The sequence below is a fragment of the Dermacentor andersoni genome, chromosome 2 (genome assembly GCF_023375885.2).
Source record: "Dermacentor andersoni chromosome 2, qqDerAnde1_hic_scaffold, whole genome shotgun sequence".
Classification (NCBI taxonomy): Eukaryota; Metazoa; Arthropoda; class Arachnida; order Ixodida; family Ixodidae; genus Dermacentor; species Dermacentor andersoni.
The window spans coordinates 77,165,487-77,179,228 of NC_092815.1; the positions used below are offsets into that span (position 1 = coordinate 77,165,487).

At 49.2% G+C, this 13,742-nt stretch overlaps 1 protein-coding gene across 1 annotated transcript in view; it reads right to left on the reverse strand.

Moving 5' to 3' along the window:
* LOC129384129 (bumetanide-sensitive sodium-(potassium)-chloride cotransporter-like) overlaps positions 1–13,128 on the reverse strand; it is a 129,937-nt gene extending 116,809 nt beyond the window's left edge. The window contains exon 1 of the mRNA XM_072286443.1: positions 13,048–13,128. The gene's annotated coding sequence lies outside the window, so the exon portion shown is untranslated. The remainder of the gene's footprint in view (positions 1–13,047) is intronic.
* Between the last annotated feature and the right edge of the window lie 614 nt (positions 13,129–13,742).

Genomic DNA, 13,742 nt, shown 5'->3' on the forward strand with positions numbered 1-13,742 from the left:
TAGGTTCCATTGCATGTGCATCTTACGGGCCAATATATTTGCACTGGAATGAAAATGCATGGATCCATATGCAACAAACACATATACCATTTCCATGACCGAATACAGCCAATAAATACCACTATCACCTCAGGTAAACTGCACTCTAAACGGTTCCATGTAGTATACCATAAGATATACGAAACGATGACCTACGTATATCGACGGAAAATATCGTGCGGTCATCCAAAAGTGTTTACTGTAAAACCTCTGTAAAACGTGCGACCCGCATAACACGCTAATTAAAGCCCAACAAAGCTCAGCCCTCATCTAGCCATGGCTCACAAAAATGGTAGACTCAAGTTTATGACGCAACAATGCTGAGTTGACGTTCTTACAACAAATCACGTAGTGACGAAAACGTCAAGGCAGTTGAAGCAACGCGATGCCGCCATATTGAATGTACCCGATACACTTACGGACAAATTTCAGTCTCCATGAATGAAAATCTGCGGAGGCGAAGCGTGAACAGAGCTCTCCCGAAAAAAAAGTCCCACATTCTCATTTACGTTACATTGAAGCTTGGGAAAAGGAAACAAACATCATATTCACAGAAGCAAAATAAGACAAAAGTACGCCACTGAGTTTTAACTTCGACTAAATTTCTGCTTTTTCTCTTCTGCGTTAGGGCAAACGCGAGAGCATCGCGCGTATATGTTACACGGCTTCGGTATCCGTTCCAAGAAACCCACAACGCTGTCAAACTCTGCCGGACTACTTGGCGCAGTAACACACGTGTAGACGCAAAGTCCCTGTAGCTTCCCTTTTACTGCCACAGAATGTTGTTCGCGATGGTGACTAACGCGTCGAACGTCGTCGAAGCTAAGCAGCTATGGGCTCGCTCTGACCTTTTGAGGGAAGCCACACGTGAGACAGCCTAGTGCTGCCGGCTTTCCGTTTGCCGGCGAATGGCGAGACGACTACAGTGTCCGAGAAAGTGAACGGGGGGCAAAAACGCTCAGCGGCGATAGCCTTTTGGCTATCCATATCTATCTGGCATATCTTTTCACGCGTTATTTAAGTGCACGAAACCCCAAATGAAGCGTTTTGGAACGTGCCGAGAAAACGGGAGTGCCACTGCGTAGGAAGTGCATCTCCAGAAAAACACTATAAACAGCGAACAAATCGAAAATGTAACTAAACGTGCGGGAAAAAAAATTATTGAAAGTAAACAGCGCATAGCTTTGGGGAAGTAGCCTTCGCTGCTGCTGCTGCTGTCGGCGTCGGCGCATGGTTTTTCACTATCGACCCGCGCATTTTTCGGCTTCCTCGCGAGTCTCTGCAAAACAATAGCGCTTCGTGAACGAGCGGTCGGTATGCGAGCGACGCGAGAATCCAGCAGCACGAACCGACGAGGCAGAAAAAAGAAAAAAGAAAGAACGCAGCATATAACAACCAATAAAAGCGCGCCTACGCGGAGCGTGGTCGTATATATACGCATTGCAGCTCGGCCTAACGGGTAGGACGAGCTAGTATGCACAACGTATCCAACGTGGTATAAGGTCAAGTGCAACGCTGTCACAGGCTTTTGACACATATCCACGAAACACCTCCGTCCGCGCCAGCTGAGAAAGCAGCCGAGATTGACTGACGGGCTAATTGTTTCACGGCTACAAAAAAAAAAAAAAAAAAAAAAACAAGGAAAAGAGAACAGCGCTATATCTGACATGAAAAAAAAAAAAACGAGCGCATGGACATGGTGCTCTTTGACAAAAGTGCCCGCGTGGCCTGTTGCTCAGAAGTATAGAACGTCATATAGTTACCGCGCGACAGAGGCAGGCTTTACAATCACATCGACAAGTTACCTTGCCTTAAATGAATTATAAAGTAACCCATGCTTTTTTAATGTTCAAGTCAATGATTACTTGTATTTATTATCCCAAACCAACACCAGAACGCATGATAGGTGCCATAGTAGAGGGCTCTGTGTTCCGACCACCTGATGTTCTCTATAACGTGCACTTAAACCTGCGTACGAGTGCATTTTAGGCTTCTGTCCCAATCGGAATGCTGCCGCCGGGGGACAGTAATTCAATCCGAGACCCTGTGTTCAGCAGCAGGGCACACACAGCCACGCACTGAAAGCGACCACGGCAGATACTTTGCCACCATCACGGGTCGTACCAGCTCAGCCTGCCGCCACCAGCACATGCCGCCACCAGGAGCTAATTTCGTAGCGCATCTAACTTTTCGTGATTTCCATGTAGGGCCCACCGCTCGGGAAAAAATTGGCACCGAGAACAATTCGCACATACGCAAACACAGATTTTGTTTTGTGTTTGATTCCAGTCCATGAATTAAAAAAAAAAAAAGATTAACAAGAATAAGCCCCGTTGAGACCGTTTCCCGAAATGTTACGGAAGCAACATTTCGTTTTTTTTTTTTTTTTTTTTTTTTACGGTAATTGCAAGTAAAGCTTCGACCGGTTGACCGGAAAGTTGATCGATGACTTGGTCATCGCAAGCACAGCCTCGAGCGCTCCAACAGAAGCGACTGCGATACGTGTTCGGTCCAGGAGCACGCGTTCGTCGCGGGGCTGCTGCCGACACGCGAGGCGGTGAGCAGCCACGGAAACCAAATCCGCGCTCCCGCCGAACGCACGTGAACAACGGGCGCTTCTTTTCTCTCGAAGTCGAGAAGCAGGCATACGATATTCGCTCGATCAGCTCTCTTGCTCGCGCAGGACGGCGCGCGCTTCGTTCCGTTTAGGATGTGCCAATTGTCGCGACCAACTAAGATATTGTTCTTGTCCGCATCGTTGCTTTGTGAGCGTCCTCGTAAGGTTGTCTTTGACTTAAGTCGTAATGTCGTTGCGTGCGCCATTAGCTGCTCATCTGCTCGTTTGTCTGCACAAAGTAGAGAGAAAGAAGATAGAGAAGTCGGGGACGTTAACCAGAAGAGCGTCTGATTGGCCACCCTTCTTTGGGGAAAGACGAACAGGAGAACAGAAAGATGAGAGCGAGAACAAACGTGCAGTTACGCAGCCTTTTGCGTAAGTGTACAAAGGAGGAGCAGGAAAGAAATAGTAGTCAATGTAAAGCTGGCTGGCTACTCCCATACTAACTTCCGCGGCTGACTAACACGGTGGGGTGGGGAGGATTAAATATGACAGCAGGATATCTGAAGTGAAGTAAAAATAAAGAAGAAAGTGCATGAAGTAGGGGAGGGGAGGGTACATGACTGCCCAATAATATATATGAGCGTACCATCTGTTCATGAGACAAGGGGCAGCCGACTTCATGCATGTGCGCCAACATCACCCTTGTATTGTGTCAATTAATAAAGAAAGCCAACTTGCGTGAATGCATTTCAGTGATTATAGTGGAGACGCTTTCTCGGACGGCGTAATGTTAGCGGCGGTAGGCGTCAGCAAATGCGCGATACTCAATAGTTGGTTAGCTAAATTCACTAATATGCTCTCGTGATAATTACTTGTGCCCCGCTTTGAAACTGTGGAACTGAAGCTGTTCCAGTGTTCGAGGCATACGCATTTAGCGGGAAAACCTGAAACGGCCGCTCGCTACCTTTGAGATATTCGTCGCCAATATCTTCCTTGTTCAGAGTACGTGAGAACGACTTTCCGGGAAAGTAGATTTAACGCCAAAGAAATTCTACCGAAATTTGAGGACGCCTTATTTCAAATGTGGGTGCTGTCTACAAAATTCCAACCCAGCGAACAAGCCCTTGAGCATGCACTCAATGACTGAAAGTTCCGCCATATGCAACATAAAGTAATTTAGCGAGTTATTTGCAAATACATAGTTGAATAACTAACAAGCTTGTATAATACATTTAGTGATGTTCGCAGCGGCTTCTGATAATGTGTTACCAGACAGGTCCTCAAGAATTTTTTTTAGGAATTCATGGAATAGTTGGTGTCAGAACAACACAGCTTGACGTAATTATAAGATCAATTTTCGAGGAGTCTGCGCATTGTTCGAGATGTGAGCGTTCAGTGTGCTAGGCGATGAAAATGAGAGAAATGTGAATAAGAAAAAAAAAATCTACAGCTATATTGACATAACGATAGTGATATACAGGCCCGGACCAAGTACAGCCAACTCCCTAAGTAAGCATATTTAGATTTTGATGATTGTGACACCTCGGCACCTGCGCGAGCGCGCGTCACGGGCGACCTCACACACAAAGCGACGCTTCCTACCTCGTATCTATTTTGCGATTTCGTGCCCACCGCGACGCCATCACGTTCGCTGAACACAACTCGAGCTTTGTGTTAATACCTTCGAAGTGGGTCAAGTCTGACTATAATGCTACAAGAAACGCGCGACCGATGATGGGATCGAACTTCTGCATTCCGGCAAAGTTTATCAACGCTCTAGCCATTAGCCAAGGTTGAAGACTGGGTGTGTTAGCATATTAGAATCTAATCTAGTAGAATATTAGAAGGTAGAATTTGTTAGAATCTAACTATAGCCGTTAGGCCACGATCGTACGCACGCTGGCGCCAAAATAGCTGTTTCAAACGTCTGGCGCGAGGGCGCACGTGCCAGTATTTCGCATAATTTCCTCGTGGCAGTAAGCAACTTGAGCCGCTGTGTTAGACTTTACAGCAGGCGGATAATTACAAGGTGCGCGAAATCCGCCTATAGTGCTCTCGCATAAAGAAGGCCTCGGGAATCTAAAAAATACTCAATGAACAACAATGAAATTAAGGTAAAACGGCAGATTACGCTCCCTAATATAAATACTGTGCACCTTTACCGAGTGACGAGGCTTGGTGCGTATCCGTCAGATGGACCCAAACCAAAACGCGGACGGCGGTGCCGAGTCCAAACTCGCGCGTAGGATACTCGTGGCGCCATGCACAGTCGCAAGAATTGGACGACTCCGCCGACTTTCAAAAATAAGTTTAATAACTTGGTCCGAAACAGAATCCGTATCGGATATTAAGCTATTGTCCTGGTTGCACCTTCGATATCCAGTGAACACGGCTATTCGCCGTATGTATGTGTGTAGATAAGGCTTACGCCACATTTATTAGTAACCGGAACGTCGACCCGCGCGTCAGCTTCCCATGCGGTATTCTTATTTTACTTACCGCGGTTTCTTCACTTCGGACAGCCGTGCGCCTTCTCACCAGCGTGTTAACATTGACCTCTCAGCAGCAGCGACAGGAGCAGTATGCGTAGCACCAGCAGCAGCCGACAGGCGCATCACTGCACGGCAACGGCGCGAAGTGCAAGCTTACGCAACACAAGAGACTCACGCAGCGCCGAAGGAACGCTCGAACTTTACGTAAGAAAGAGTGTCGCGTCGCAAAGTGCAAGCTGATAGAAAGCCACTGCGGTCGGAAGCTCCGTCACACGCTTCCTGTCGCAAAGAGGGAGGCGAGCGCTTCGCCGGCGAGCCAGTGGAGTGTCGGCGCGTGCGACATGTCTCCCCACCCACGTGTGTCACCCGTTTGGAGTCATTTGGAGAGGTGACAATGCGACAGTTTTGAACAGAGCGAGGAAAACTGCAGGATGCTCCGGATAGCTAGAGCAGTTCGTCTATTAAATCGCAGGGCATTTCATCATTATACCTAAAGAAAAAGAAAAGAAATTACTCTCACAGCAGTTAAGAGCTTTGAAGTGGGTTTGCCGTGTATGTCCTTTGCGTTAAAGCGTCGTCCACACCACCACTTCGTCGTCGACGTGACACTATCGTGTCGTCGTCAAGCCGCCTTCTCATCGTAAGCTTGACCCTTGTCGTGCGGCGAAGAACAATGAAACATTATCTCCCGCTTGAGATTCAAATACAGCTTCTCCGGTATAGTGTGCAAACGTGAGTGGGACGCGCTGATGAAAAAAAAAAAAAAAATAGACGGCACGCCTATTATGGAAGGGAACATCCTATATAAGAACATGCGTGGCATCGTGCGTCCGCGATGCACAAGCCCCGCAACAGCACTCGTTTCACGTCACCAGCGCGATGGGCGCGCTGGATAAGACCAACGCTTGATAGACACGCGACTCAAAGCGGAGGAGACGCCGCCACCAACAGCGCTTGTGGTCTCTGCGTCTACTCCCCTTTATGTCCCGATTCTATCGGGCTGGTAACGTGAATCGAGAAGCTCGTACAGCCGACTAGCCCGTCTAACAGCCCTGCTGTGCTGTGTGAAAGCACTGCTGTGCGAAACTCGGTGCGTAATGCTCAAACGAGCGCGCAGAAGCAGGGGCGCGCCCTGCATTACGTTAGGTGCGAAAATAAAGCTTGTTTAGCTAGAAGCCTCAGTGATATACGCGACTGCGGATCTTCACACGGGTTTCGAGACGTAATAAGTTGACGAAATAGAGAAAGAAAGCATGTCGTGGCAAACACGGCTTCGGTAGTATGCGCAGATGAGCCTTTAGAACAGTTGCTGAAAAGAAGGTTCGCTCAACGCTTCGTTCAATATCAAGCAAATAAATTCGACAACACATGACACAGACGGTTAAGTATATCTTTTGTGTGCGTGTGTGCGTGCGTGTGTGTGTGTGTGCGCATGTGCATGTGAGCGTGTGTGCACGTGCGTGAGCGTGTGTGCATGTGCGTGTGCGTATGTGCGTGCGCGTGTGTGCGTATGTGCGTGCGTGTGTGTGCGTATGTGCGTGCGTGTGCGCGCGTATGTGCGTGCGTGTGCGCGTGTGCGTGCGCCACTATACTCGCATAAAGACTGCATATAATGCTTGCGCGCTCTCTGTTGAAAGGCAATCAACATGTTGGGTGCACCTTACGTCAATGAATTGAAGCTTACTTCATCGACAATGCAGCGATTGGCCCTGTTTGGTTAATCTGCGCGCGAGATTTAAAAGAATACAGTCAAGAATTCGTTGAATTCGCGCGCAGACAAGTGATAAAGATGTCCGTTACGTTTCGTCTTTGCGTGCGCGCATGCATGCGTGTGTGTTTGGTCTCGCCTTTATGGCCGGCGATTATCGCGCGGGAAAGTTCCCCCTTGTCTTGCCGCTCATGCGGCATAGCTCGCGGAGCGGTTCGCCTTTGGCTTTGGGACACGGCACATCGTTAATGGCGCGCGTCCATGCCAGGAAGGAGGTTTGTGACTTCAGATGCATGTAAAACGTCTGCCACGAAAGCGTCAGAACAGGCAAGCCGCTTTCCTCCTCACCTTCCTGACACACACGCTATCTTATCGCCATCACTATGGAGCAAACACTTTTTATGTGCTTAATAGCCAACATTGATAGCTCACTGGCGCGGCTATTCCCCGCACGAGCAGGTGTCTTTCTGCATGTGCGGAGAGGCGCCCTCAGTCAAGGGCCCAGGAGACAGCAAGTGCCGCAAGAGCCATGGAGCCTCCCTACACAGGCAGAAAGACACCTGTCTTTTTTTTCTTTTTTCAATAGATGTTCTTCCTCCTACTACTCGAAAGATAGGGGCAATGTCACGGTGGCACAATCGATATACTATAAGCTTCTAACGGGTTAGCACATACTGAATTGAATTACGCGGTTTCACGTCCCAATACCACGATTTGATTATGAGGCACGCCGTAGTGGGGGACTCTAGATTAATTTTGACCATCTTTTAACTTGACCCCAATGCACGGGGCACAGGCTCCCGCGACCTCGTGCTTAGCAGCACAACACTCTAAGCCATCGGGGCGGGTAAGTGAGTACATATGCAAGGAACTAGCTACTAAACACTGACATTTGCTACGAGGCGGGTGCCTATTTACGCGCGGATGCAGGCCACTCTGTTGCCGCAAAAGTCAGCCTCGCAACGCCGCAGGTCACCGCAATGCGTGGTAATTTATCGGGAGAAAAAATGAGATGCATCTTCTCGCTCCGTTCTTAACTACATGCAAGAAACAACGCAATGATGCAACGTTTAGTGCATGGGCTCATTGTTAATTAGGCCTGAAATTTTCGTAATTAACCCTACACCCAAAAGCTAGACGCGTTTGCAACTATATATATGCAACCGCAACACGTAGCTGTGGCCTAAGCACCTAATCTTCAATGTATAAGTTGTGTAACCTAACTAATGACAAAATTGGAGTTTGTATAAATTAACGAGGGGCGCAGTACATTATACACCAACTTGACGACATTAGTGTTCGTTGCTAACACTCAGCCGTACACCACCTCATTCGCATTTCAACTTTGCTGGGCAACGACGTTAATCGCACACGCGTTGTAACTCTACAATTATAAACAGTAAAAATTAAAATTAAATTGTGGGGCTTTACGTGCCAAAACCACTATCTGATAATGAGGCACGCCGTAGTGGGGGACTCCGGAAATTTCGACCACCTGGTGAATTATAAACAGCAAATAAATAGAATTAGATAAATATTAAAAGTAAGCAACAAATAAAAACATTAGTAAAGATAAATGAAGTGTTGTTTGAACGCACGCGGAGGCATCCAGCCTAATTACTACGGAAAGCCCTCCGACGGGCTCACTGTAAAAGAAGCTGTCTTTCCGGTCGCTTAGCTGTATGAAGAAAAAAAAAAAGTCCTAAGTTTGACACGTTGAACACAACTGCACACACACTCCACACGAGCGTTGTGAAACACTACATGCGCAGTAGGGCTAAAGAATGTCGCCCGTAACGGAGCGCTTCGACGCGCCGTCATTTTCAATAACGCTGGCGTTTGTCGAACGCGTCACGCTGGAACTGCTTAAGCGGGGGATTACGAGCGCGAGAGCCTCGCATCGCGGCGTGACCGAAGTGAAAGGCGAGAATCGCTCGCCTCTGGAAGCACGTCGTGTCGAAGCACGCCGTGTCGTTCGAGTATCGCGACGCTTTTATGTACGTCTAAGTGCGAAGAAGTGCACGGAAACGAAAAGCCACCAGTACTGTAAGTGAAATTGCTTCGAGGCCGAATAAGGTATGGGGAGGCAAAAAAAGAAACAAACAAACAGACAAGCAAATAAAAAACGTTGAATTTGGCGATGGAGAGTCCTAATGGGCGACATAAATGAGATGCAACAGCCGGGGAGTATAACCGGAAGATAAATATCTAATTTGCTACTTTACACCCCGGAAGGGGAGACAAAGATAGTGAAGGAAAGAACAGAAAGAGAGAGGGAGAGATAGTTAAAAAAGAGTTTGTTCCTATCGAAGCAAGTAAACAAGAGCATAAAAGACGCATATATAGTGTTCGCAAACAGAATCGAATGTGAAAGCATTTTATTATTCGAGTATCAAATAGGGGCCCCGCGATGTGCCAAAGCTGCACTTTGCGCGTACAAATTATAGGAATTAAAGTTACTACTACTTGGCGATAGCGAGGTGGCAGGTTGAATGCGAAAAATCGCGGGGAGACCACGTTTTGTTGGAAACGGCAACAAACCCACACTATAAATGAAGAAAAAGAAAGTCAGCACTTTCGTGAAATGAGACCTCGGGAGGAGCGATATCACGCCAAATGACGACACCCACGAATTTGCCCAGTGTTGACTCCGCCAAAGCCAAAGTGCGATCTGGCCTCGTTGAATACTTTGTTATTTTGTTTTATAATGCTCTGGCTCATCGCCGTTTGGTTTAGTATTGCCCAAGAAAAGTTTACCTTCGATCGAATAGCATTTGCTAAGTATACACCTTACGTAAAACTGACTGTAGGCACGCAGAATCAGTCATTATATTGTTTTCTCCATTCGCGAATACATCATGGGTTGAATATATATATATAAACATGGCTCGCCATATCGACGCGGTGAAAGGTCTCCAGCGAAGCTGTTGAAAACCACCACTACGCCTGCTGAGGGGGGCATGCAATGCTTTAGAGTAACGGTAATTTAGAATAATGGGAGTAATGGTAATTTTGGCAGCACGCCGTCGCTGGTCGTAATGGCCGTTTCTTTTCCTCGTATTCACGCTGCCCCTCGGTAGTCCTATAGGCATGTGTTGCCTACCCATAGTTGCAACAACAATGAAATCAGTTGGTAGGCTGGTTCTTATATATATATATATATATATATATATATATATATATATATATATATATATGAAAGGCTAGTGACGTCACTCCCCGAGTTGCAAGCTCCGGTCGCCGAGGCAGCTTGAGCAACAGTAAAGATTATCGGGAAACGTATGCGGGGAGCGCTGCGTCCTTCGCATTGTTATCAGGAGCGCCTTATCATCAATGATGTGGTTTGGATGCTTGTTTTGTGCTTGTTCTTTATTGAAAAGAGAGAGAGAGAGATACTTAATTCGCCAAAGGCAGAACTGACCAAGTGAGCCATTAGGTGACAGGCCGGCGGAACAGGCCTGCGACGTCCTGGCGTGTAGGATGGTTGCGGCCTGGATGCGGCTACGGTTTGATCGCAGTAGGCAGTCCAACGCTTTCGGCGAGAGAGATGGCAAGAGCTGGGAGGGAGGAGGGAAGGCCCTACATCCCCATAGCGCGTGGGCGAAAGTGGCGGACACATTGCACGAGGGGCAGTGACGCTCATAGTCACCCGGATACATATATACGGGAGAGCACGTAAGGATTAAAGAAGGCCTGTTTGTGTAGTTGACGAGGGTGCGGAACGGAGTAAAGTCGCCTACTCGTGCGATAATATGTCGTGATGTACGTGGTGTGGTCCTCGCTGGGCACATCGGGGTCGGAGGTGCCCCCCGCTCGGCTGACGAAACCTCGAGCGCTGAGGTGGGCTGCCTCGTTCCCCTGATTGCCCGCGTGAGCTGGAACCCACACCAGTTCGATGGGATCGCGGTCCTGGAAGGAAGAGAGCGCACGAAGGAGATAGATGTCGGGTGAAGCTACTCTGCCGCGAAGGAAGTTAGGGATGACCTGCTTGGAGTCGCTGACCACTGCACGGATGTCCAGACTTAGCATTGCGAGTGCGATAGCTGCTTCTTCCGCGGCGTCTGATTTGGGTGTCGAGGTGGTCGCTGAGGTAGCGATTTGCCCCGAGCCGGCCACCACGCAGACTCTAAAGTGAAAGTGGCTAGGAGAGGGAGGATAACGAGCCGCGACCGTATAAAGTACATCTGGGTAGCCGTTGCAGGAATCGGGCAGAGAGTTCGCGCGACACCTACGCCTGGCATCGTGTATCCCTGCGGGCACATTATTAGGGAGCGATTTGGCAAGGTTCCTGGCCCTAACCAGAGGTGGAAGGGATGCGTCTCTAGTGTGAGTGGGGCCGGGCTGTATGCCCAGTTTGTTAAGAACACGTCTGCCTGTTGTTGTAAACGTTAAACGGTGTTTCTGCGCCATTCGGTGGGCGTCATTTAGCCCATCTACCGTGTTATGAACGCCCAGATGTATAGAGGGGCCGCTGGATGCTGGCATAGCGAGGGGTGCCAGGCGCAGTCTTGTAGGCCTGGGGTATGATGAAATCCACCTTGGTTTTATCTGCCTGCCAATGATGTAGACAAGGAAGCGAGTATGTGATCCAGCTGAAAATTGCCAGGAACAACACAGAGAGGCATGTTTCCTTAACACCGTATTTATACTGGTGGCAATTCTACGAAGGAGGCGTGCCATTTGTTGCACGCGCTCTTTTCAGCTTGCTGGATTCTCCATTGTGCGTATTTTGCGGCAGCATTCCTACAATATAAGATACAGATCGTCTGCACCTCAGGATTTATTCAAACTTATTGTGTGTTGCATGCATGATCCCAAAGAATGCATGCATTTTTCGCGTAAATCATTGAAGGACTTTTTTATCGTTGAAGGCTTTCTTTTTTTTTTTTTTTTTTTGTGAGATCGCGCCGCGAGAAATGCCGACCAGCTAGAGGCTAACAGGCTCGCTGCAAAAGAAATGATCCAAAGGCGGGAAATTCAAACGTAAACCGCGTCGGCGCCATGTGCGCACATTCCAGCAGAAAGCGTCATTTCGCGTCGACGCGCTCCTCCGCAGGTACTCGTTTGAACAGGCCGCGATGCTGTAGTAGATCGTCTACGCGCCGATCTTGTTCGATGACGAGAGGCGGAGTATAAACTGCACAGCTGGTGCATCGTCGTTTGCCTTCGAACGTCACGATGCACCGCGTAGTACACAGAGTGTGCTCAAGCGCTTCGGTTAGGAAACACCCTCGGGAGTCGGATCTCAACTGGCATGCGTAGTGCCGCTGTTTCAGTGCGCATGCCGGCTATAGTCCGCATCCGTCATATCAGATAACGAATCTACAACAAATACGCAGGACGTGGCAGCGATTGAGGTGTGCCTCTAGAAACGGTCAGCTTCAGTTAGGTACTTGAGGCCTGAATTTATCTCGGCGTGACAATCTGCGGAGCAGTGTTTGTCGCATCCTCGCTAATCTGGGGCCACCACGATGCTGTTTTTTGGCGTCAGCTATGCGGTTACATGAGTTGTGCGTTTGTACTCTGGATTAATTTGGCGCTCCTAAACTATATAGTTGCGAAGTTCAGTTTCAGGCGCTCGGCAACGGCTAAAGTATACCTAAGCGAGCTGTAAAATGCTGAGAAGACAAGCTCGGCCTTTTCTTATATCTGGCACCCACATAAGGTAGTGTCGATATACTGCGCTGAGTGTCCTCGATTCCAGAACTTCTCATTCAGCGTCGCTATCTCCTTGCGAGTGCTTCGCTGTTCTACTAAGGCAGTCAATTCAAAGAAAGAAAGAAACAATCGCACACACGTACGCTCGCGCAAGAGAGGTCGATTTCCGTATCTGTGGCCAACATTTTTTGAGCTCCCTCTCGCTCTCGGATAGGTCTCGCTCCACGTTTGCCCCCTTGTGCAACTGCTCCTATGCCACTCTCGAAAAAAAAAAAATGTAACAGGCGACAAAAAAAGAAAAGGTAATGCGAAACGGCGGTGAAAAGTCACCTATTGCCGGTATAAATACTTTAATCCTGCAGCCCGAGTTAGAAGAATTACTAGTGACAACAACATGCGTAGCCTCCGAGAAATGCCCCTCACTTCAAGAAATATGACGCGCTAAGCGTTCTGTGATGCTTTTTCATGTTTTAAACGAATCTCGCTTAAGTTCACAACAATGAAAGATAGGCCGTCCCTGTCATCGTTTCCCTAGGAGCGTTCGCACTTGTTTTCGCTCTCGCCAGTCTTTTCAATCGAGTCGCACTGACCTGCGTGAGTCCCGGGATGGATCCGCGTCCGCTGCAGTGCAGCTCGTCGAGCGTGGGCCGACTGATGTGTCCGTGCACCGACATCACGTTCCGGTAGTGGTCGACGCGCGGAAGCGCCTCCTGAGTGTAGTGGAGCAGACTCTTCACGTTCACGGTGTCGTACACGGTGCCGTAGTTAGCCAGCTCGGTGGGCGACGCCGACGCGCTGGTCACCACGCACTGGGGACCCCCCATGGATGCGGCGGCCACGGCCGTGGGCGTCCTGGGCACGTCTTCGTCCGGCGCCATCGCCTCGTTCACGTAGTCCACCTTGGCAACTTGGAAGCGCGACTTCTCCGCCATCGCGTCTGGCTAGCGTGCTCCCCGAAGCGCCGCAATTGACGAAAAGGTTAAACGGCTTTTCTCTTTCTGTTTCTTTTGTTTCTGTTTTTCGCAGAGCCCACCCGCCCGACCCGACGGCGTGCGCACGTCTGCTCGTCACCACTCCCTCTCGTTCGCCACCGAGCGCTCGACGACGACGTCTTCTCGGCGGTTCGAACCCGCGGACTCGCGCCGGGCGCGACTTTATAAGCGCGCAGCGCAGGAGAAGCGAAGAGCGACACGAACGCGAAATGCCGCTCGCTGCCTCTCTCTCCCTCCCTGCTTTGCTCTCCCCCGCCGCTCGCGTCGGCTGCTCGCAGCGCCAGGGCAGACGG